We start from the raw sequence: 27250 nt of genomic DNA, 5'->3' as shown, positions 1-27250 counted from the left end.
ACTCTTTCATTCTCTTAATTGAGAACGAGTTCCAATGTAATTGAATGGATCATGAACCCACTTCTATGAAAGAACTGTTAATTGAATGAACGGTTGAACTGGTTCGTTGATTCGGAAGTGAACAATTCAGACTGAACTGAACGAGTATCTTTGACATGAAACTCGAGAAGTTTAAGGAAAGCACTTTCTGAGTGGGAGGTCCGCTTGTGCAATTGTGTTAATCGCGATAGGAAAGTCGATAGGAGGAAGGGTTGCCTTAAGTTAATGAGAAGTGACGGTTCCCGCGTGAAGGAATGGTTTGTCACTCATGTTCAGTACGAGGCATCTCGATTCATTCTCATTATTTGGAAGTTGTTTGAAAACAAATAGCTGGCTTCTGGTCAAGAGAACAGTGTTTCGACATAGTCAAACAACACAGCTTAATACCAAATCCGATAGTACTTCGGACAGATGTAGATGGCATCTCCTACTTGAGGCAATGATTCATGTCACCATGGTCTCTCCTGCTCAACTTCAGTCGAAGTATTTTTGTCGCCAGTTGGACATACGAATATCGACTAATCTCGTACTGCAGCAGTGGTGAGTTAAGTCACCTCACGTGACTGCAGCGATGAGGTTCGATATGATGACCAAGCATCACACAATGGAGGGCCGCTTGGAACACCTTGGACTTCAAAGAACTGTTGCGACACCAAACTTAGTCCAGTTTAGTTTTATACTGGTAGCAATATACAGTTCAAGTCGCTCAGTCCTCTAGCTGCCTCAAAAATTTTCCATTGCTGACAATTGTCTTGGAACGGAGTATCATTACCCTGCACCACTGTAGTCAATAATTCTATAAATGTTAGTAACATTGGTTAAATTAGCGTACAATGTTTCGTAATTGGACATTATCCGAATGTGTGGATAAATCAAGTCCTGTGCGCAAGTAGCGCCTCGAGAATGCATGAGAGGGAAGGGAGTTGCATGTAGGGGCAACGCGGTTGCAGCTACCAGCAGCACACATTACTTTGCTCCGCCCACTCGCTTTCTCCCCTTCTTTACCGTTATGCGCGACGTTGCTCCATAGATCCCTGGTACAAACTGTTGTGCTTATAACTATAGTTCAAAGAGCACCTCTTCTTTCGGTCAATTGGTTCACCTGCCGACGAGAGGCGCTTTCTCGATTGACTGAGTTGGTGTTTTAATTGACTGAGTTGGTGTTTTAAGTCCACTTTATGCACAGTAAGGCTATTCGGGACTGGACCTATAGTTTAAAGTGGGATCCGAACCACTATATGCCTCCACCGGGAATCGAACCCGGGACCCCTTGATTACAAGGCGACGACGCTACCACTACTGCATCGGGAGCCCAGGTGCTCTCTCGAAATCGTAGTTGTTAGTACAGTTAGAAGCACTAGACATTGAATCATGTCCGATTAACATTGCATGCTAACACTGTAATCCTTGGATCTACTCTCAGAGTGGTAGACCGTTGATGAATCAGCAGTAGCACCCTGGGTATACTATCGAAACAGTTTAAGCCGTCATCACCACACCATTAAAGCGATCGATGCAATGCAGCTTTCAATGTGGTCTCCCAAGTACCAGAGTTCCCAATTCAGGGTGAGAACTTGTCTCATTACTTCCGTTACAGATAGGGAACGCTCCCCTCCCACTTTCCTTGTCCTGTTCTCTGTCGCCTCTTTCTGTCGGAATGGTGTCCCCGTTTCTCCGCAGACAACAACTTCATCTGATACGTAAGATTTTATCGGCCACGTGGGTGGAACACACAGATGAAATACAGGCGATTGTTAAACACGCTCAGTTTATCTGGCTTCATCTCGCGAACTTAACTGCCTGCAAGTGAGGAGGCCATAAAACATAATATTCACTTCTCGCGGCGATAACACTTGCAAGCTAATAACAAAGGGTTATTCCGCTGTGATAAGGCCTAGTCTCTCCAGAGACTGATTCTGTCTACTTAGTATAATTGCGACCGTGCACCGTGTGTCGCTATTCTCTGTTCCTCGGATTGCTACTTGGAGAACAAATTTGTGGAAATTACACACAGAACTCGAAATGCATTAAATCAAAGTTGATGCACTTTTAGTGCATCATTTGACGTGAAATATTGGTTTCTTTAGAATGATTGTGTCTGATCTTATCAACTAATTCATCTTTACTGCATCACGTGGCACAACACATTATAAAAGTATCCTTTTTATCTATTCTGTGTGTATTTTGATGCATCAAGAGTGTATCATTAGCAGTTTATGCACCTTGATATGTTACCGAGTGAACATAGTTGAGTCAGTTTGGTTCTGTATGTATGGTCCCATCAAAGAAAATCCGCCCTTCAAATGCATGAGCAGAGGAAACTTTTCAGGGAATATATAAATATCTTGGTTATGTTCGAAATTAACAACTATGCCTTATCCTTGGAATTTCTGGAGCAAGGTCACGCATAAGGGCAGAGATGGGGAGAAAGCGATTAGGAGCAGCTGAAGCAGTAAACGCTGCTGCGAAGTCGCTTTCTCCCTCTCCCAGCAATCCCGTTCCCTCGCAAGTGTTCACTGGCCGAGCCGTCCCGCGTCAATACTTGCCAGAACTTTATATCGTTCGCTCGCTTGATTGCAAGGAGACGAGGCTACCACTGCGCCATCATGGGAGGCCCTAAAATAAAAATGGTTATGGACAATTCGTCTACTATTTCTTTCACCGTTGAGTGTACGTATGGAGGGTAGTTAAAGTCTCCGGAGGATTCTCCAAAACAGGAAAGATTTTTAAAAACTAAACAAGGGTTTATTACAAAGTAAATGTAAAATTCAGAGGATGTAATTCCAGTACATCTTAACATGACATTGTTGGAACTACAGTTCCCGCCATTTAGAAGGTAGGGTGGGGCACATAAAGTGACACCGAAGTTCTCGGGTTCGAATCCCGACGTGAGCATGGGTGTCTTTTGCGAGTGCCCCTTCAATTTAATCTATCGCTCATCCTCATCACCGCGATTTGCCAAAAGTTGCAATAGAGGTGACGTAAAATAACACAAATACCAATACAAGTATTGTATTTTTATCTTAATGAATTTGTTAGATGTTACTGAAAAATATAAACTCAAACCTAACACGGGCGAAACATTACCATTATAGCTGTGGATGTTAGTCTATGGGCGAGGGGAGGTAGGTAGATGAAGTTCCCCGTGCACATTGCAACATGCCATGAAGTACAGTCACCGACAATAAAAATTGGACACCTAGATCCTGAAATGCTCGCTTAACTGCAAGACGCTATGTGTGTTGCTCAACCATACAGCTATAAGTGGGTTTTAATAATAAACTTTGAATGGAAACTTCAACCACCGCCGCCGTCGAGTTGTTAGGCAACACACACAGCATATTGCAGTGAAGCGAGCCTTTCAGGATCTAGGTGTCCCATTTTTATTGCCGGTGACTGTACATAGGGAAATGTGGAGGTAGGGCTCCACACATTCTCGATCTCTGCCAATTCTGGAGATGAGGTTATCAGCGCCACGCTCCGGCTGCTTTTACCCCACAGGTACCCATTTATTTGAGGCTGGGTGAACCCCAGAAGCGCGTGGCAGACAGACTAGACACTACCGATTAGACCACCGCGGTTCTAATTGGTGGGAGGGAGGGTAAGGAAATAAACCAGTACAATCAACAACTTTAGACGTACAATTTCACGAGAAGCACAGAAGCACACAATAAAACTTGCTTCGAGAGAAAAAGAATGGGGTTCAACGGACTAATACACATTCCGTACGTACTTAATCTTTCCACGGGGTCACAGTGGCATTTCAAGGAACGGAAAAACCCTCTCGAATTATTTAGAATGGCATCGAGGCGGAGCTATCAGTCACTCGGCTACAGAAAGCAATAAGTTTCGGTGGCCCTCGTTCCGATCGAGTCGTCGTTAACCTTACTCGTTGAAAGTCGGCTAAGTTCGGGGTTAGTCGATAAGACATCCATTTGCGTGCATTGTTGTGCGGCAAACGAATCGTGATCTTGCGGGGTCGCTGGCAATTTCCGGGCCGGGAGTTTGATGGTCTCCGGTCGGTCCCTTCAGAAACACAAGCACTTATTTCCTTCGTCGAATCATGGATACTGTAAATATCTTGTGACGCGACAAGGAAAATGCTCCTCTCCCGCAGACTGGAAATAAACATTAATCTGGTTCAGCGAACTTTATAGACGCTATCTTAGATTTTAGTACTCGTTTCAAATCCCACACACACTGCTCTGTGTGTACTTGAGAACCAAATAAATAATTTCGTTTTGTTTTATTTCTTGGAATATCTTGAGGTACAACATCCTGGAGGCCGTACGTAAGGGGAAGATTACAAAGGTTTAAAAAGCTCCCATTGGTTTAATAAACATTTCTTAATAAAAAAGAAATGTATAATACTATATTGTTCAAAAGATGTCCAAAAATATGTAGTACGTTTTAGTACACGGTGGGTACAATTACTTCTAATTTCAGTTTGATGATGATTTTTTTGGGCCAAAGTTATATTTCTCCCCTCTCGAATTCATTTTTTTACAAATGTGATTACTTACGCTCCAGATACAATTATACCAAGATAATATATACCGACATATTTTGAGAGATCACTTTAATGGTTGAAAAATGATGTATAACAAAAATTGAACACAATAAGAATATTTCAATTGGAATTAAAATTAATGCGAACCAGGCAAATATTTAGATTCACAATGTTGAGAAATACATCAATAGTCTAACTGTAACTTCGGTTATACTAGTAACAGTAGTTGTAATAATAATACAGGCATATGCGTCTTAATACATGTAATTTCTTCACGCATGGATATCACTATGTTAGTAACGATGGCGGGTGGATGTCTTGAGCTAGATTCGAATCTAAGACCTCAAGCTTGCCAGCGCATTACACTACCCAGAAGCCATATGCTTTTTTTTCTCCTTGTGGATCGGGAAGGCTGTGTTCATTCGGGTGCCGCGGATATTTATAAAAAAAAACTCAATGTACTGTAAGACCAGGAACGTAAATGACTCCCGCAGTATGAAAGATAAATGAAGAAAGAGCGATAGTTCACACACGTCTTCCTTTCGGCGTTAAAATATATTTTCAACCAAACATATTATACTTTTATTTTATGCCCCTGTTTTAGAAAAAAGAATGGAATAAATTTTACGAGAAGTCATCATCATATATTTTTTAAATACAATTCTGTAATTCTTAGAATTTTTAAAGTCGTAGCAATACACGCCATTAATGTAAATTATTGTTCACATGTATATAAAATAACAAAATCGAATATGGATAATTTTCTTGAATGCTGGATAAAGGAGTGTATCTTCCGATCTTTGTTTATGTCACGTACGAGGGGCGATCAGGTTGCTCTGACCCTAACATAGAAACAGCGGCAGTAGGGTATCAATTTTTTTTTATTTTTCAACATACTCCCCTGCAACTCCAATGCACTTTTCCCATCGGTGCTCCAACGCCTGGATACCTTGCAAAAAAAAAATCTTCCGACTGGTCCTCCAACCATGAGTCCACAGCCCTTATCACCTCAGAATCATCAGAAAATTTTTGCCCACGAATGTCATTCTTCAAATGTTTGAACAAATGTAAATCACTGGGGGCCAAATCTGAGGAATAGGGTGGGTGGGGCAACAATTCGAACGATGCATCTGCGATAGCGGCCCTCTCAATGCGTGAGGTGTGGACAGGAGCATTGTCCTGGTGAAGGAGCACACCACGGGTCAACATCCCACGCCTCTCTTTCTTCATGGAATCCCGTAATTTCTTGATTAGGTCACTGTAGTATGTGTCAGTGATGGTTTGGCCCCTTTGTAGATAGTCCACAAGAAGGACACCCTTGCAGTCCCAGTAATTGAGGCCATCACCTTCTTGGCTGACGTTTACACCTTGAACTTCTTGGTTGGTGGAGAATGTGGGTGTTTCCACTCCATGCTTTGCGATTTTGTTTCTGGGTCGAAGTGATGGACCCATGTTTCATCCATAGTTACAAATCGGTCAAGGAAATCGTCTATATCAGCACGAAAGTTGCCAAGAAGTTCTTGACTGATGAGCACTAGGGTGCGCTTCTGATCTGGGGTGAGGTTTCGAGGGACCCATCTTGCAGCATTTTTTTTCATATGCAATTCCTGGGTAATTATGTTTTGCATAGTGCCATATGACAGGCCACACATCTCAGCAACATGATGGATAGTGACTCGACGATCCTTCAGCACGATATGTGGAATTTGTGAATGTTTTCGGTCGTCATGACAGTTTTTGGTGCTCCACCTGCATGTTCATCTTCACAGGACTCTCTCCCATAATTAAACTCACGACACCATCTCTTCACCATACTGTATGAGGGAGCAGTGTCCCCTAATGTATCCACCAAGTCCTCATAAATTTTGGATACCGTCCACTTCTTCTTCACAAAATATTTGATCACCGCTCTCACCTCAGTTTTCTCCATTCTGGCATATTGACACAACTTCACTCAGTTAAATCCCTGTAAAAAGAAAACTGTACGCTACTCAGACTTGTAATTCAGAATGAAAGCATACAAAGGATCACTAAACAATAACAAAATAAAAAATCAATCATAACGTCCTTCCTTCTATGCTAGGGTCGGAGCAACCTGATCGCCCCTCGTAATTCCTTCAATGATACGAGTTAACATTTGATCATCTTACCTATGTTATCATACGTATTTAAACACATGAAGTTTGTTATAATTTAATGAAAATTAGTGTCTTAACTGTAACATTACTCTCAATAAGAAAAATTCCAAAGGGCGCCAAATAGGTAGAGTCACTCGGGGGAATATGCCCATCGGGGTTAAATGAACACCACCTCGTATCTCGCGCAACGTTAATGTTGTGGCAACTCTGCGACTCTTGTTTGAAAGCGCCCTCCGTGGTGAGGCGAGGCAGCAGGTTTGGAGATTGTGAGAAGATTCTGAAGCCATCCAGGGTTACTTTCATGAGGCAAGATGACAATTTTTGAGGTAATAATTTTTTGGACGTTGTTGTATTAACAGTGTGCAATAATATTCCCACGAGAGAAAGAAACTGAAATATATTGGTGTAAAGATCAAGAGTCAGGGAAACATCTGCAGAGTGAAACTGTCGCATGGTGCTAAGAGTTCCCAACCAAGTGATTCAATTTTCTGTTTGTAGCTGTGGGGTGATATGCCCACAGAAATTAAGTACAATATGCCCATGGGCATTACTATGATAAGAAAAGACCACAATGTGACTGGATCCAGTGTATTCGTTGTAGTATGTGGATGCATGAAATATGTATCAAATTCACGTCCATGTGTCCAAACTGCAATGCAATTTCTCACAAATGTAAACAGTAAAAGAGGCTATGGTAAATTCAAAATAAATGTTGTTAGAAACACCATGCTTGTCTGTACAAATGATGTTCTGTTTACGAAACAAACGTTAATAATCTTCCAGTTAATGGTGTGTATTATTTTCTTTTCAATATGTAATGTCAAGTATTACAACAATTGTTTCTGGTATTGGGCATTTTACCCTTAATGGGTGGGCATTTAACCCTGAACACGGCGTGATTTGCCCAAATTGACGTTCATCTGTTTATTTCTCTCTTGTTCTTTTGCTATATGACTTACAATAATAAAACTTATAGGTAACAATACTGGGGGATGATGTGAATACAATTAAGAATAATGCTAAAATATTTTTCAAACTGCTAAAGAGATAGGTTTGGAAGTTAACAAAGAGAAAACTAAATATATGCTTACAGGCCGAAACCAAGTGTTAGGAAATAATCAAAATCTAATTATTGATAACAACTCGTTTGAACCAGTTTCCAAATTCAAATACTTAGGAGTAATATTAACAAATGAAAATTATATTAAAGAGGAAATAAAAAGTAGGCTTAATTCAGGAAATGCATGTTACTTCTCTCTTCATAAACTTTTGTCTTCTCGTTTAATATCTAAGAAACTAAAAGTTAAAATATACAAAACAGTAATTTTGCCTGTAGTATTATATGGGTGTGAAACTTGGTCCCTTACATTGAAAGAGGAACATAAATTGAGAGTATTTGAAAATAAGATCCTTAGGAAAATATTTGGACCTAAAAGGGATGAGGAGACAGGTGAGTGGAGAAGGTTACATAATTTAGAACTACATAATTTGTACTCATGTCCAGATATTATTAGAATAATTAAATCAAGAAGACTTAGGTGGGCAGGCCATGTGGCACGAATGGGAGAGGAAAGAGGAGTTTACAGGATTCTTGTTGGGAAACCAGATGGTAAGAGACCTGTAGGAAGGCCAAGACGAAGATGGAGGGACAACGTTGAGATAGACCTAAAGGAAATCGGTAGGGGTGGAAAAGAGTATATAGATCTTGCTCAAGATAGGGACAGATGGAAGGTCTGTGTTGCTGCAGCCATGAACCTTCGGGTTTAAGAAGGCTAGAGAGTTAGTTAGTTAGTTAGTTATAGGTAACAATAACAAAACATGTAGCTTTCATTTGACATCCTTTTTATTGCGACACTCCTTCATTTAGCAAAGCTATAAACCGCCAAAAAAAGTTGGGCGTATTCCCCCGAGTGAATCTACTATATTATGTGAACTGTAGAATTAGGTTCAGGGTGGCTACAAACAAGCAGAAATGAAATTCCCTGACTTTTCCAGGTTTTCCAGGACAAAATTTACATTTTTCCCTGACAATTACAAACTAAACTAAATCAATGTTTTTGCAAATGGAAATAATAAACTTATACAGATCCAGGTATAGATTTGTTAAGTACCAATATTATCTTCTATGAAATTGACTTAATTTCTCTATTCTCTTTGATTTGAATTCGAACAGCAAAATAGTGAATTTGGAAAACTATTACGATTCAGAAGGTAGGGAAGGATTACGGAATTTTATCATACGCAGTAAGTTTAAAATAAAATACTTGATTATTTTTAAAGTTACGACTAAATGAGATAATATGACGACATCTACAGAGACTTATTATGACGTCTCAATAAATCTACCTGTAACAGCAGTTACCTGTTATTTTGTGAAACACTATTATTTTAAAAAAAATATCTTATTTATATTTCCACTAAGATCACAGGTATGCTCAAAGAATTTGCCTCGAATATATTACACACGGTAGGTAGTATTATAATTAAAATTGTTATATTTAATTCAAGATCAGTCAAAAATTATGTAGAAATTTATGTATCAATCTTTGTTTTCTCATGACATTCAATAAAAGAATTACTTATATGAATAAACAATTAATATTTAAAAATCTCTTCCAAGGTTTTAACACACAGAAATTCATATCTGTTGGTAAATATTTGTGTATTCAGGATGCATCCCTTACTCAAAAGTACATATAAATCATATTACTGTGACAACTTGATAAATTATTATTAGATCTTTTCCAAAATCCATATACTAGGCAAAAGTTACAATCAGATAATGAAGATCCATAACATCGATCTATTTGTCAAAGTTCAACAAAATCTATAATTTGCGTCAGATTAATGTTATTAAATAATGACAATCATCCATGCTAAACTTGCTTATCTTTTCCATATACTTTCACTTTTTAAATTGTCAAAGTTAAAAGATCACTCATTTCATTGATTTTCATAAATTAGATACGAGTATCAACCCGATGATTGCCGATATTCTTCCTTTACATATCTATCAGCCACATTCTTTACCAAAACACGAACCAAAGTTCCAAGTTGATACTTTACCATTTCCTGCACATTTCAGACTACATCATGAATTATTACATTTATATAGTACAAGATTTGATCTTGTGTTGATTTTCTAAACTTTACAACATTCTATATGTTAAATTAGGCCTCAAAAGACATTAAATGTCGAAACCTTTCTGCTACTTCACCGCCATATTTGCCAACCTTTTTCCACTACTATCGCAGCCGTGCCAGGTCGTGCACCTTGAAAAACCCATGCACAAACTATTGCCTGGATCCTTTGTGTTATAAAAATAATGTTTGGCTGTTAACTTTAAAATAACTGCTTGTAATACAAGTTATTAAGAATGAAAATGAATTTGTAGCATAAACCAACATGCATTTAATTTATATATGCTAGAACACCAATTGTTCTAAAACTCATCAAGTATGACATCACGATTTTTACGAATCTTTTATAACAAGAGTTTGCAACACTTGCGGTAATCCTAAACTGTATTTAGAATGAAAACAAACTACAGTAAGCACCTTTATTATATGCAAAATCATCTAAATTAACAAAAATAAGTAGTAATAATGATGGATATTTTCAGGAAATTACTCCGTAAGTAAAAATCATAGAACAACTTAGATAAAAATATGAATTTTCGGGATTTTTACACCAGCTATTGAATGCTGTGAGTGCATTAATTGCAAATAAAGGTTCATATTTAGGTATTTATATATTTCAAAATATTCGGATGTGCATGTTGTAAAATATAACAAACAAAATTAAATGTATAACTTTTTGCTGATTTTAAGAACAATGTCTGTGATGAAAGTTAAGAAGTGCCATACTTTGAAAGTATGTGACATAATCGTCAAAATAAGAGTGAAGAGTGATTACAATTTGTAATTCATCAGTCTCCTTATACATTCTCGGTATTATATGTCGATATTTCCACTGAAGTTTGGAACCCTCTGCTTGCAAGAAACATGAGTGCGGACTCATTTTTCGATGGATAAAGCTACTTCTCTCTTCTCTATAAAGCAAACAACTTAACTCTTGCATATAAGTGAAACAATTGAATTGCACAAAAGAAAGTGTTATCTTATCCTTTCATTAGCAATGGGATTTCTGCTTCGGTACAGTATATCCAAGTGAAGTACTGTAAAACTGACAATATGCAGTTATACCATTATTGCTGACGAAAAGTGTATGTAGGTATTAGAAATTTAACGCACGGAATTTATAGAATTGCATTGTATAAGTACCTCATTTAGCTAACCACACATTAAAACAGGAACACACTGTTAAAAACAGCTTATGAAAGTTCATTTACGAGGGGCGTCCTGAAAAAAAGCTCCAATGGTGCATATACGCAGCACTAGTGGTCGGAGAGCGACACACACACATGCAGGCAGGAAGGAGTGGCATGTAGCTGTAATGTACCAGACCGGTACAGTTGCAATGCAGCCGTCTTAGGTTAAAGATTGCAGCTCTCATACAGTCTCCCGCCGACTACGATGTAGCCTACGTGTAGTAATCCGATTTTTGCATGATCAGAATTTGGCACAGAGCACAGTGCAGACCAGACGTCGTGAGTGATGGTATGATCAGACGATGGTGCAGACAATTCACGGAAGGCCAATCGAATGTGCACAACCACATACAGCTGAGTACACGCGGGCCCTTTGAATCACTTCAGGTGAGAGATCTTGGACCACTCCCTGTACAACCCTGGCCTTGCATGTTCCAACTTTCATCTCTTCGTTTAACTGAAGAGGTTTCTGGCAGGAGAAGGATTTGACAGCTACACTGCGGTAGAGATAGTTGTCGTCGTTATTGTTGAGTTGGTGTTTTAAGTCCACTTTATGTACAGTAAGGCTAATCGGGACTGGACCTACAGTTTAAAGTGGGATCCGAACCACTTGTGCCTCCACCGGGTATCGAACCCGGGACCCCTTGATTACAAGGCAAAGGCGCTACCACTGCGCCATGGGGGAGGCGCGGTAGAGATAGTTCCAGTCTTTGCTGTCAGACACATAATGCCATAGGCATACAAAATTTAATGCCGTGATACGACAAATGCCAGAACGGTGGTGATTATGCCGAAAATTAGGTTAGGATTCACTGTTACTAATGCAATAAATTACAACTGATATTCTTGTTTTATTTATGCCTAATCGGTAGGGACCTTGAATTTTTGTTATTTTGTGTTTTTTATTTTTTTACTATTCGGTGTTATTTTTCCCAATATTCACATTTTCATTTTAGCGCATTTTCTGGCAAATATCTGAAATTATACCTTTATGGTGTTTTTAAACTACTGTTTCAAATTGTAAGTCACATGGCCTACGCCTCTTCGTGAGTTTGATATCTTGAAAGTTATTTTGGGAAAGTTATTTTCCATACCGCCTTTTTAATTTTAAGGTAAGGGTTTTAGATAATGGAATTTTCCCCGTACTTACTGAAGGGTGCATATTGACCATAAGTGGGGATGCAGCCAAAAAAATTAAATCAATCAATCTCACGTGACAGATACCGATATATTATGGCACCAAAAAAATGGCATTATCTTTTTTTGCTTTGTTAGTGTCACGTTTCGCAAAATTCACGTTTTTGTTTTAGAACATTTTTCTGCCAAATATACCGAAACGTAATACTCCATTGTGCTTTTAAACTATTCTTTTAAATTGTAGGTCACATGGTCTACGTATTTTCGTGACAGTTTGATATTTTGGAACAGATTTTTGAGGAAGTAAAAGTAAAGTGCTCCCGTGCACTTTGCCATGAAGGTGTATAGGGGTGTGGAGCTAGGGCCCCACACTTTCTTGATCACGGCTGAAGGTGGGAGTGATGTGATCAGCACCACGCTCCTGACTACCTTTATGAATCATTTTCCTCCAGGTACCCGCTTGATATGGCGCTGGGTGGGTGCCGGAGCAGTTTGAATAGGTGGAAAAGATCCCGGTTCTCCCCCGCAGGGATCGACCCCAGGTTTCTCGCATGGTAGTCAGACGCACTAACGACTGAGCTCCATTATTTCTCACTCGACAAATGCCGATGATGCGCACATAGATTGGTAATTCAAAACACATCTCGCGCGACAAATACTGAAGATGTGGCTCCCGTGTGACGGTAGATACGCACTCGATCTCCTGTTAGAACCCTGCCACTTTGCTCGGTGACGCAAATGGTTTTGATAAGTTGAAAAAATCGTGGGAAATACATGATTTAATGTGGCTGTCGGAATTATTCCATGTATAACAAGCATTATAGTTTACTTTTGAAATAAAATGTTGGAAAACTTGCACGTTCTATGTACATAAACATGGCCTAGAAAAGACAAGAATGTTGGATTTCATGGATTTTTTTGTTGTTTTACGACATTTTTAAAAAAAAATCGCTAAAAACGGCAACAATTCGCATTTTATGCTAAATTCGCATTATTTCGATTTCTCGAACGGGCGAAAAATGTGTCCAGACATCACTGCACATTCATAAACACAACTTCGCAGCAATTAACATTTTTCACGGTTTTCGAGTTTGCGAAAAATCAATGTTCCTACTAATTGGAAATTACATTCTGGCCTCCCTTCGTATAAATCAGTAGATTGAAAGTGAAAATTTAGCAGCGCTGGCAGAGAAAAGTCAATTATTGAAGCAGGTGATTTGCTTTTATGATTAAATGATTCGAGTAAATATGATATTAAAATATTTAAGTATTTATTATTAGTATTTTATTTCACAATATTGGACATTAACCTCACTCAGTGAGAGATTAATGACCATCTCTCACGAGTTTAAACAGACAGGACAGAGAGTGGCGTTAATTTCATTGCAATACTGTTGTTGTTACAGTAAATTTGAGGTTTGGAGAATGCACTTGCCAATTTTTATAACGTTCACCAATGCATATTTATGTTTCACTTCTTCGTGATAGTATTCAATATATATCCCGTTTTGTTGGATTCTTCTTGATATCTAAGAATAGTGCAATGTCATTGTAAACGTATGTTGACTTGGGCGAAACCAGTAATACGTCAGGATGATGAAATAAAACCTTCGTAAGCACTGCTACATTAAATAAGGTGAAGTGAGCCAGAAGAGTAATAAAATTCCAACAGCACATTTGCAGTCTAAAGCTCTTGTTTATGCATGCGATATTTGTTGGATGTTTCAGTCCGAAGACATCCAACAAAAATCAACTCCATACGAGTGCCATGCATGCAATTTCTGTCGCATGTTGTAGTGAGATCCTTTGTCGGGTGGCGATATTCGATAAAAATCGTATGTATCAATGGAGCCTATTTGTTTCCATGTTCCTTCAGTTTGTCCAACAAAATGCCTTACTACGACGTGCGACAACTATCGGACGGCGCCACCCGCTCCCATCCCCTCCATCTGTTGACAGTTCTGCCCCCTTACTACTCCCATACAGACATGGAAAAAAGAAAAAAATATAAATCAATGCATTTTCCAGGTAATATTTATAGGCTTAACACATTTTTCTGCCCCTCGGAAAGGGGCATAAAAATTGGAGTTTCATAAAAAAAAGACAGTCAATCAATACAAAATTGATTCCCTGACATTTCCCTGACTTTTTTTGACACCTCAAATTCCCTGACTTTTCCCGGTTTTCCAGTTCTGTCGCCACCCTCAGTTAATCACTGACTACGTAAATGAAATAATATGAGCTTAAACACTCACCCCGAAACCCTATGCCAACATCTTGGTTTCTCTAGTTAAGCTCAATTCATCAAGTAGCGCCATCTTTTTACAACGTTAAAATGCTTTTAGAAAACTATCCTGTGGCATTATGCAACCAAATTACCAGCAATGCTAGATGGGTCACAGCATGTCAGGGGCTTCGTTTGCAACAAGTAGGTTGCTCTCGTGCTCGGCTGAAAACCCTCCCTCAGCTCCTCCTGCAGGTAGAAGACCCCGAGTTATCGATTAGGGCGGTCCAGTGCAGCATCCACCATGCAGGCGCTTCGGTGAAACTGCGTCGCTACGGAAAACGGGCCCGTGTGTCGGTTGGGATTGGCACATAAACAGGGGTAATCAACAGCGAGGAGAGAAGTGTTATTCAAGGTTTTGGTACATTTTCTCACAAATTTGAAGTTTGTACTCTTACGATGTAAACAGTTTCTTTATTTGCGAAAAGTTCGCCTGTGAAGTGTGTTTTCAGGAAACCTATTGATTGTCAGATACCAAACACTTTAAAGTAAATGTAACCATACTTCTCACAAACGTACTTGCCTCAGAATTGTTGGAGAAAAGTTTTGTTTCAAATTTGATTTTTGTTATTTAGCGTCGCATTTCTTCCGCCTTTCACTAATCGCGACGAATGATACGATGAAATTGATGAAGCGATACTCGCAAACAACATCCACGCTGGGTTTCGAACCCTAGCGTCGTAGGGCGCTATGATAACCTAACCGGCACGAAGATCCGCAAAAGTTTTGTTTTAAACCCACTTGATACTTCAATAGGGTTCTCCCCGATGGCGTAGTGGTAACGTCATCCCCTTGTAATCAAGGTGTGTGGGGTTCAATACCAGGTGAAGGCACATTGCAGGATAGTTCGGATCAAACTTTAAATTGTAGGTCCAGTCCCGATTAGTCTATCTTACCATATAGTGGACTTACAATAATTCAAATTATAAATACTCAAATCGACTAATCGGGAATGGATCTGCAGTTTAAAGGAGGATTCAAAAATAAGTGGTCCAACGTGGTTCCACCGGAGGGAGGACTCTGATTCCAAGGCTAAAGTGTTACAACTACGCCACCCTTGAGACACTTTGATTATTTGGAGAATTTAGCCCTGCATTGTATAACACTACATTGACCATAATGATCATCAAAATATCATATGTTCGACGCGAGTCGCCACTTAGTTCTGCAATAAAAGAGACTAGGTTCCTTCTATTCCGGCGATTGAAGTTGCTTTTCTATCTCTTTAGACTAATGAAATGAAATGGATGACAAACATAATAACACATATATGGCCTTTCTCAGTATTCGAACGTACGGGGAGCCGGACATTTTGGTGCCTTTCTCCTTATATACTTTCACCTCTTACCTCTGTCATTCACTTTCACTTTTCAGTGACTATAAATACTGAATGTTAGTTATTTCTCATCACTTCAAAAATTTGTTCTGTAGTGAATAGTTCTCATGGTGGAAAGAAACTAATCCATGATGGATTTTCGTATTGAAAAGAAAAGGCCAGAAATGACAAAGTGTACTGGCAGTGCTCTCTGAAAAAGCAGTGCAAGGCCCGTGTCCGCACTGTGAACTGTGAAATTGTGAAATTTGTAAATGAACAGACACATGCACCAGATGTTTGTGGACTAAACTCCGGATTACTATACACTGAAATGAAGACCAGTGCCAGGGAAGCTCAAGAAAGCAGTCAAAAACTTTTAGGGAGATTTTTGGAGTCTACTGAACCTGCAGTGGCATCTCATCTGCCGCCTATTGACACGGTGAAAAGAAGACTAAGCAGAAAGAAGCAGCAGTCTATTACGGCGCATCCACTGCCTACCAGTCTTACTGAATTGGAGATTCCAGAATAATACAGAATCACAAAAATCGAACAGCAATTTCTGTTGTACGATTCTGGCCAAGAGAAGACCAATAGGATTCTTCTATTTGGAACTAACACCAGCCTGGAACTTATCAAGAATTCATCAAGATGGTTTGCGGATGGGACATTTGAGGTTGCACCTACTTTATATAATCAGTTGTATACAATCCACGTGCAGATAGAGAGCTCGATACTACCAGTGTTGTACGTATTGATGGCAAACAAACAGCAACAAACATACGTAGAATTACCGGAAAAGGTAATTATTTCTTTTGTTATAGTTTGTGATATGATAAAGACTACAATTGTATATTGTTTTTGCATGTGCATTTATTTATTTGTTTATTTATTATTATTTATTTATTCTTTAGTATTACATATGTTGTTTATTTATCTATCTATCTTTTTCAGGTCACTGACTTGGTTCCAAATGCAAGACCACATCATGTAATGCTCTATATGGAAGTGGCAGCATCAAACGAATTTCGCCATGTCTTCCAAGGAATATAAGTGAAGTTTTGTTTTTTCCACTTGGGCACAATGTATATATCGCCGAGTGCAGTCGGAAGGGTTGCAGATGAGATATGATGCAGCATTCTCACTCCAGTGCCATATGATACCAGCTTTGGCATTGGTACCAGAAATGGATGTAGCTCAAACTTTTGAAGGACTTTGCAGCGAGGTATCAGATGATCTTCAACCAGTTCTGGATTACTTCGAAGACAACTACGTAGGACGTCCGCAGCGAAGAGGTGGAAGGCGTCAGCCGAAGTTCTCCGTCGGACTTTCGAATCACGACGAAGCTGTCCTAAATAGAGATGGAAAAACAAACAATGCTGTGGAGGGCTGGCATCGAGGATTCCAGTCCAATATTTCTGCCGACTATCCCACGATTTGGCGGTTCCTGGAAGTCCTGCGTCGTTCTCGACGAACTCTGAACGAAACTCGCTATGGACAGATACTCAGTGGAAAAGTCGAGCGGCCAAGAAAGAGATACAAGGATTGTTGTGTTCGACTTGAAACACTGGTTGCTGCTTATGATAGGACAGACATCGTTCGCTACCTACGAGGTGTTGCTCGTATCTTTTCCATATAAAATTGCTTGTATGAAGGGACACAATAAAGAGAGGTCAATTCAAAAGAATATTATTATCTTTCTGTACACCAGTTACATACTGCAACAAGAAGTCCTGGCACCAAAATGTCCTAGACCTGAACTTACGACCTCTGGCTTCACAGTATATTATTCTAACCATTCCCACACAAAGGTCGGTTCAATCTCAACACTGAAGTTGGGAAACTGTATTGTAGTTCGCTTCTCAACGGGAAACAGTTAAAATAAATTGAACATTCTCATAAAATCATTGAAATTTGATAAGAATTTCTTACGTTTTACACTTCTCTCAGGCAAATAACACATATTTCATTGATATAAATATTTATGTATATTGATAAATAAGGATATATTTTGATATATGAGGAGGCATATTTTGCTAGAAATCGCACAATAATATTTCCAATTTTGGGACACGACCAAAGTGGATTGATTTAAATCACTTTAAATAAATAGAATAATGTACAAAAGGATTTTGTAGGTATCAGAATGAATTTTGGTGAAAGTACATTATTCTCGTAATCATTTAATGGTGTTAATTAGGCTCTAAGAAAGGAAACAAAATATATGTACTGATGGTGTGAAGCTCATACGAAAGTGCAAACACACGTAAATTTATCTTGAGATAAACTTCAATATTTTTTATGGGCAAAGATAGCAAACATTGTGTAGAAAAATATACAAAATACTAATTATGTTAAACTTAAATAGTGCCATTATCAATAAACTGTAAATGTACATGGCAGCTGATATTTTGCAAACTATCATTAAGGAAGTTACCAAAATTCAGCTAAAAAGTCCATAAAAATATTTTAAAGTACAACTTTATAGTACATTCAGAATGCTTTATTTTCATTAAAAGAAAAGTTACTGAAATTATTATAGTTTCACTAACACGCTCAAAAAACATTTCCAGGTTTGGAAGAACACATCATTTGGACAGATGAGGCCAAATTTCATGTTTCGGGAAGTGTTAACCGACACAATTGCGTGTACTGGGGGCAAGAAAACCCTAATGTAACCACCAGTATTCATGACAAAAGTCCTGGTGTCATGGTATGGGGCGGTGTCCCTTATGATGGGTTCTTTGACCCATTCTTTTTCGAGGATACCGTTACTGGAGAAAGTTACCTTAAATTGCTTACAGACACTGTGTATCCTCTATTGTCTGCACGACCGGACATTAATGACCTGTGGTGGCAGAAAGATGGAGCACCGCCACATTATGCCATACCAGAGCGAGAGTCGCTGAACGGAACATTCCCGCAACGCTGGATCGGTCGACGTGGGTCTTTGGAGTGGCCAGCTCGGTCTCCTGATTTGTCACCACCGGACTTCTTCTTATGCGGTCTTTTAAAAGACAAAGTGTATCAACATCACATACGCAATTCGGCAATTTGGCAGAGCTACGGGCAGCTATCACAGAAGAGTTCCACAGGATACCAGTACGGCTCTGTCAAGCTGCTTGTGACAACTTGCTCTTCGTCTCCAGGCATGTATCGATTTGGATGGTGCATTGGTGGCCACGCCATGGAGAACAGAGATTAAAAACTTGTAAGGTTTGAGATTAATGTGTTTATGTTCATGTTCCATTATTTTGTTGTTAATAAAATTGCTAGTTTCTTTACCACAGTCTGTGAAACATCATATACATAATTATGGGCCACCCTGTATATTTACATATATTTTTTATTTACAGCAATCAAACTGTTCAAATATTACAGAGCCGTTTACTTGAAAAAAGCCTTTCTATAAAAAATATCTAGATGTATGGTGCCAAAAACCATATGAGCAATATTAAACGTGTTTTTTTTAAAAAAAACAATCGATTTAAATATTAAAAATTCGATTTGAAAAAACAAAATCATCAAAAATGATTTTTTAACTAAAAATCACGATTTTTTATCCACCCTGGACACGACGTTACACAAAAACTGAATGTTTGTTTCCCGGGAATAGTAAAAGTAAATCTGCAACTGGGAGATGGTGCACGACGAACTTGAAAGCATAAATGAGCGTTTGTCTTCTGCTCTCCCTAGGTTTAAGTCAGCGTCTTGCCTGCGGTTTAGAGACTTGACGTTTGAATTTGGCATCTGCAAATAATGGTGTACCCATTGAAAACACTCCTGACAATTTGAGTTCGGGAACACGTACAGTAGAAATCCTGGGAAAGATACCCTTGCTCCTATGCAGCTGGAAATCACCGAGCAGTGTTTTTTTTGGAAGATTTGTGAAGGTATAAAATACAGTCATCGGCAATAAAAAGGAGTCACTTACATCCTGAAATACTCGCATCCCTGTATGACACTATGTATTTTGCCTAACTCTACGGCGAAAATGGATTTTGATAGCAAATTTTCTATGATAACAACTACCATAGCCGTAGAGTAAGGCAATAAACATAACTCCTTATAAGGAAGCGAGTATTTTAGGATCTAGGAGTCCCATTTTTATTGCCGGTGACTGTACATATTGCTACATTCATCATAATAAAATTGCACCTGCTCTCATTTTGCTTATTATTTTATGTCGCTTTCTGACTATCTAGGCTAATAGAGACAACGAATGATGAATAAACAAAAACATTCCTTTCCAGGATTTGTATCGAAGACGCACTGCTAACTTGTATTTAAACAGTCTAAGTTACATATTGCTCAAAAGGAAAAAAGAGTAGTCAGTATAGTAAATATCTAAATGGACCATAAGCAAGGAAATGTATTGAAATAGCAGAAGGAAAGACAGTTTACATAAAGATGAATTCATTCTTGGTATCACTAACTACATAGGAGAACAAAGTGTTCAGAGCAGTAACAACTCACGACTATTTCCATCCCTTTCTTTGTCTTGAATGTTACCGATTGCTATGATTTCTTTTTAGCATTGCATTATTACCCATTTGCAATTTAACAGAACAATAAAACACATCGTTAATTTAGTTCTCTTTCTACTACATTTAAGGGCTCCCGTGTAGCCAAATGGTTAGCGCTCTCGCTCTCGGTGCGAACAATTTCGGGTTCGATTCCCGGTGAAACTCTCAAAAATGTTGGGAGTTGAATCGGTTCCGTGAGGACAATTGGGGAGATACTTAAAGAAACGTACCAGGCTTGAGACCCGAAAGCCAGAAAAATATCGGCGATGTGACTAGCTATCGGCCAATCAAAAAAGTTCTCTTGAAATGTCCTGCCCCTCAGAGATTTATTTTTCCGTGAATTTAGCATTCTAAGGTCTTTCTAAGCAACAGAATTGCACTCTTACCTGAGCACAAGTAATTCTGGTTTTGTGTTTATTGACGATTACATTATATTTCAATTGATAAGTTGGTTAGAGCAACGAATTTGTAGTAAAAGTCACAGATCTGTCGTAGGTTCGATTCCCACCACCGGCAAAAGAAATCTGTTCGAGATAAGATGTGCTCTCTCAAAACGTAGTGTTAGAGTAAATATAGTTTAAAGCACTAGACAATGTATAATGCCCAATTAACATTACATGCTAATTACGTTGCTATGGTAACAAAATAACACACACGGTTGATAAAATGGATTACCAAGACTTGATTTGTTTCATTTTCTTTCCTACAATTTCCAGGTATTATAGTAATACAATTAGTTATCTTCACGATCTCGGATTCCTGGAATATTAAACTTGGAGAAACACTAACTTGTGGACGGAGTTTAATGGCAGTATATGTATTAAGAAGTGAATTTCATAGAACCATGTGATTAAATTACAGGTCTTAAAATATGTACATGTAAGAGTTTTTTTTTAAAAAATTGTCATGTATCCTGTAAATATGATTTTCACGTACATTTTCAATTAGGCTCCCCATTTACACGAAAAATCTCACCGCAACAATTCCTGGAGTAATTATCATCTGCTTGTTTCTCGCCATGGAACTTTCTAAGAAATCAACTAACAACTGTAAACGAAACCGTCATCTGCTTGAAATCGCAAAGTTGAAGTCGGGTGGGCTTTCTTTACGATATCATAAAACACCCAGCACCACGAAATGAGAAGTAAAAGCCGTGAAGATGCTTCCCTTCTGTCCTATCCGCTTCGTCAGCCTTGCATTCGAATCTCGGACGGCCATTTTCACGCTCCCTTTAACTTCGGAGTTCTCAGAAACAACTCGCGATGCGAAATTCCAAAGAAGCCCAGCAATCAATTCTGTGAAACTTTCTCTCGGAACCTTGCAGCGAGCGGCAATTTCGCAGCGACATCCTTCTACAATTTATCAGTCTGTTGTTGTTTCGAGCCACAATGGAATTTATGCACGCCCGTATAATGTTAATGCACCAAAGACATGAAACATGTTTGGAGAAGAAATAATTCAATATAACCGGTAGCGTTTCTAATACCTCACCAGACTAATTTATGGTTAGGGAAATTGTTCAACTTGATGTCCTCAACCTGCTGTAAAACTTTGTCGGTGTTATATAGCTAGCGCCATTACTGTAGAAAACAATAGCAATGACAATTATTTTTCCTGGTCGTTTTGGCAAAAGGAATTCTAGTACTTTCTCAGGTTTTCTACGCAATATTAAAATAAATTTAAAATAGAATAATATGTGTTCCTTTAACATGTCACTAACCAAATATTAAGTGATAAACTATACTTCATATTTAAGTAAATCAAGGTTATCCAACAAGATTATCCAGGTCAAACATTGTTCAAAATAAATGAAGACACACCATTAAAATGTGCATGTGCATATACATATATAATATCTCGCATCAAGGGTGTTACGACTCAGCATAATTCAATAGTTAATACAGGGTATACACAAATGAAAGGTGCAGTTATAAATGTCAATAAACATTTTATTTTTCAACTTAAGTGGTTGCAGCAAACACTGTTAGAGGTGGAAAATAACCCAGTTTTTGAAATGCAAGTTAAAATTACAATCCTTCAATGTGGGCTCCCCTGGTCACACGACACACATCAACGCGGTAATCAAACTCGTTCCAGACACGGTGTAACATGTCCACTGTAATGTCCTACACTGCATGCATTATCCGATCAAGAAGTTGCTGGATGGAACTTCGCATTGGTTGTGCATAAACCCAGTCTTAAACCCCCATAGAAAGAAACCGCACGGCGTAAGATCCGGGGAACGAGGGGGTCAAGGGAGATTGTGATTTTCTTGTGGAAAATCCTTACGTGATGGAGGCCATATTTGGAACAAAAAGATTGTATTTTAACTCGCATATCAAACACTGGGACAGTTTCCGCCTCTAACAGTGTTTTCTGCAATCACGTAAATTGAAATTGATTTTTTTTATTGACATTTAAATCCGCACCATTCATCTGTGTATACCTTGTACATTATTTCTCATACACGATACTATTATGTAATCTTACAAAGTGGTTATTGACTAACTTGGACGTTTTGGTTGACGGTTCTTTGATTGATTGATTTGGTGTTTTAAGTCCACTTTATGCACAGTAAGGCTAATCGGGACTGGACCTACAGCTTAAAGTGGGATCCGAACTACTATGTGCCTCCACCCGGTATCGAACCCGGGACCCAATGGTTCTTTGGAAGGTAAGAGGAAAATGTGTGTCAGTATTTTCTGATCCAAAGTGGTATTATTTGTTTTTTTTGTGAAATTTCAAGAATTTTAATCGAAGAAAGGTTGTTCAATATTATGCGATTGAGTGATTGATTTGCTTTATTTTACTTCGCTTCTTGTGCCACTTTTGGCTAATTTGCGAAGATGGGATGAGTTATGATATCATGAAATTGATGAATGGACACTCGCAAACATTCATGCCCAGGTCAGGATTCGAACCCGAGACCCCAGGCGTCGTAGCGCGATGTGATAACCACTCCGCCACAGGGCGGGCGTAGCATGGATATGGTATTAGCTTGCCCGACGTCCGGAGTGCTCATAGAAGGTCCTTTAGGTCTCACTGTTTACCGCTAAGGGAACGAAGGGTCTAAATATAGCAAAAGGCTGTCAAGAAAAAATTTTAAAGTCCTGCCAAGTACGAAAACCATCTTTTCCATAACCTTTTCACTTCTAAGCCTATTTCCCTGCTATTTCCATATCCCTATTACTTCTAAACCCATTTCCAAGACTTTTCCTCATAGTTTGATTTCCATAACTTTTTCAGGATTTCAAAGTCAGCGGGGACCCTGAGAGTCTTTTGACTTATTTTAACATCCTTTCTCGGCAAAGCAGTCAATGAAACCAATAAGCAGTTACCCTATTCTGGGGGCGGAGCACAAACAAAAGGAGAATAAGAAAGAGACGCACTTAGCGAACAGGCACCAGACATCAGCGAGAGAGGGATGCGGCGTCATCCGTTCTGATCGACGGAGGCGTTTGACGCGGTTTCTGCTCCAACTACCCTTTAAACTCCATGTAGAACAGGATCGCTTCTTTTTTACTTTTTTTCCCCTGCTGGAGCGATGCATGGCGGTAAACGTGGAGTCAATAAATCAATATCTTCGGTGGACGTGTTGAAAAACCATCATGAAGAGACTGTGTACAGGAAAGTTGCAAAAGAGCTATGTTGGAAATGTGCTCTTTCGACTATAGCAGTTTTCAGCTCTCGATTCCGCAGAAGATGAGTGGTATTTAGACATCATCACTAGTCCAGTGATTCGCAAGAAAATAACTAATAAATATTTTAGAATCTCAAGGGTTTCCGCGTTGACGTTAGGCTAGCCTTTGGTGAAAACTGGCCTTGAGTCCATCTCCAGGTGAGAATGAGCAACATTTCTGTGCTAATAATCAAACCGAATTGGGACGTAAGAACGAACTCTAAGTTGAGAAGATCAACCATTTTCATAAAAAAAAAATAATTCAGTTCGTATAAAAAAATCGGTATTCTAACTAATCTTAGAGGCGTGTTCTCGAGTCTGGAAAACCAGATCAACAGCAACGATGGAACTCTATGACATAACTGCGCGTTAAGTATCAATAGAGACTGTGGACTGGGACGTACTATAGATTACTGTTGATAATCGTTATTTTACTGGTTTGGACAAAGTCGAAACTTGTTCTTATGTCTATTTTATGCACAGATAGGTTAATCGGGACTGCACATACAGTTCAAAGTGGGATCCGAATCACTATTTACCTCTACCCAGGACTCCTTAACAAGGTAACACCGTTACTACTACGCCACCGGGGAGGCCCTATTTCTTTTGAATACCTTTAAAGAGGGTAAGATGAAATGCATAACAAACTGGTTATGCTTTTACTAAAGGTGAGCGTGTAACATAATAATGTAACATCCCGCATACAAAACAGCTTTCAATGCGGCGGAAAAGATTGAACACAAAGCTACTCGTGCAAATCACATTAAATTAATAACACAACATGGCCGTGCACTCAGTTGTACTGTAATAATTGATTTAGTTATTGCTCGTACTGAAAGGTATGTACGATACAATGTAATATTTCTCAGACAAAACCTACGTACACGTTCTTTCAAGATTTTCTGCGTTAAGTCCATATAAAAGGGTGTAAATTTAACACGTAATTATTATTATTATTAATAATAACAACAACAACGTGTTTGCATTGCTGATTTAAGATTAACATAACATTAGCACGCCTTGTTTCGTGTGCCAGTCTGACATATAGTTCGACTTGCTTGTTTTCCATGAAGTTAAGGCTGTGGAACCTTTGTGGAACCTTATCTTCCATTTGACCATGTATACATGTGAAATTTTGCTGCGACAATAAACCTTCAGGTTTAGAAATACCACAGAGTTAATTAGTGAATGTCCGAATTCACAGATCAACTTAAGATACGAGTCTAAATGAAGAGATATTGAGAGGAAAAGAAAAATAGAATGTGTGCAAGAGAAATAGAAGGAATCAGTGTGTATAAAAGAGATAGGGAGAGAAACAGAGCACGGAAGAGAAAGAAGGAAAAAAGATAGGATCGTTGTGTGGAAGTGAGAAAGACAAAAGAGAACGTGAACGAGACACAAAAAGAGAGTATCAGTGTGAATGAGAAAAGAGAAAGAACAGTGTGTAAGAGAAAAAGAGTCAATCTTTGCCAGAAGGGGAGGAAAGAAAGAGTCAGTCTGTGCAAGGGGGAGAGAAAAGAGGGAGAGAAAAAGAAAAGAAAATAGAGAGAGAAAAGAGAGGAGAGAGAGAGAGAGAGAGAGAGAGAGAGAAAAGAAAAAATAGAGAGAGAGAGAGGGATGTATATGTGTGGTTATTCACCATAAATCAAGAAGGCAGCAATGATCGCACCCAATACGTTCATTTAAAACAAATATTATGCCATTTTTAATATTCGTACAACTCCCCACAATATGTGTGTTTTCGCTTATCTTTGGGAAGGAAACCGAAGCTTCTTCAGTATGCTCAGATTTTTACCATTAAGCTTCCCAACAAGTAATAATCTCATCCTACAGCGTATAAGTTCGCGTGTTAGTGTTCTCTTGGTACGTCTCTACTTCAGGAATGAAAATACATACCAAAATTTCCCCACATTGTTCTCACGATCGATCGACAATGCAGAACTCGAATCCGTAGTGGCAAGGTGGAGTGATCTTTCGTATGCAAATGGATATTTCTAGCCCATCTCCAGACCTGAGTCCCAGTGGTCTGGTGGAGGACGGTTCTATTTCCTTTTTTCCATAAAGAATCCTCCCAACAATTCTCCGCCGTCGTCACCTCGGCATTGCTATGTAAACTCCATCTCTCAATCCCGCCCACTGCGCTTCACGAATGCACCATGCAGTAATTATATTGTACGTAGATGAAGGTAGGATCTTCGTGAAAAGACTTCGTAGCGGCACCGTGTACGAAATCTGGCGACATACGTATATTGCTACGTGATCGCGTGAAGAATAAATAATTCGATTTTTTTCCTCCTTAAGGATACATTCTTATGGCTCGGGCTGAATTTACAAGCCCAGTTACTGACCTACATAACTACTGGGAAAAGTTTCATATACATTTTCTTGGGTTTCTTTTACTTGTGGATCTGCTTAGTCCTAAAGAGAAAAGTCTTCAAGGATGGTCCATGACGTCAAGAATTTTATTGGGGGGATACAGTCTTTTTGCGTAATATTGTCTAAAGAAATAATAATAGCCAAATAATTACCGCCAATTTATTATTATTATTATTATTGTTTGCTGAGTAGTTAGCACAGCGCGCTACGACGCCAAGGGCCCTCGGGGGATCCCCGATTGTCTTCGCTTTGTAATCAAGAGCTCCGGGGTTCGATACTCGGTGGGGCACAAGTGGCTTGGATCCCACTTTAAACTATAGCACCAGTCCCGATTAGCAGTTCTGCGCATAAAGTGGACTTAAAGCCAGTTCGAATCCTGGACTGGTCATTGGTGTACATTGAGAGTGTCCCTTCATCAATTTCATCATATCACCACTCATCCTCATCTTGCCAAAAGTGGCAGGAGAGCGAAGTAAAATCAATCAATCAATATTGTTGTTATATCCTTTGGGAAAGTCGAACTAAACCAGACGAGAGAATATTCAAGCAACTGTTTATTTTTTACATTAATATACGAAATAAATAATTATTCTATTTTTTTATCAAATTTTACACGCCTCGATCGAGAAATTTTGCTGAAATTTATGGGGAAATGTTTGTCGTGAAGTTTACGCTCACATAAAAATCTCAGTTTCAATTTGGGTCTTTAAGTCCACTTTATGCGCAGATAGGCTAATCATGACTAGACCTACAGTGGATCCGAACCACTATAACCCAAATGGTTTCCATACAGTACTTAAGTATATTTGGTTCGAACACTTAAATGGAATACAAGGATCACACATTCCAACCTTTCTGTGTTGTAAGGCATGTTGAAGAAGAAAAGTGAAGTGTAAAGGGTGTCCTTATTCCGCAGTA

At 38.9% G+C, this 27250-nt stretch overlaps 1 protein-coding gene and 1 non-coding gene across 40 annotated transcripts in view; both read right to left on the bottom strand.

The window, feature by feature from the left end:
- slo (calcium-activated potassium channel slo) overlaps positions 1-27250 on the bottom strand; it is a 285961-nt gene that overhangs the window by 163423 nt on the left and 95288 nt on the right. The window lies entirely within an intron of this gene.
- On the bottom strand, positions 11632-11706 carry TRNAT-UGU (transfer RNA threonine (anticodon UGU)). Its single transcript has one exon. It is a non-coding gene; the product is annotated as a tRNA-Thr (tRNA).

The sequence above is a fragment of the Lepisma saccharinum genome, chromosome 11, assembly GCF_977018435.1.
Source record: "Lepisma saccharinum chromosome 11, izLepSacc3.1, whole genome shotgun sequence".
NCBI lineage: Eukaryota > Metazoa > Arthropoda > Insecta > Zygentoma > Lepismatidae > Lepisma > Lepisma saccharinum.
The sequence above is the reverse complement of the archived record's forward strand: the minus strand, read 5'-3'. Positions and strand labels throughout refer to the sequence as shown.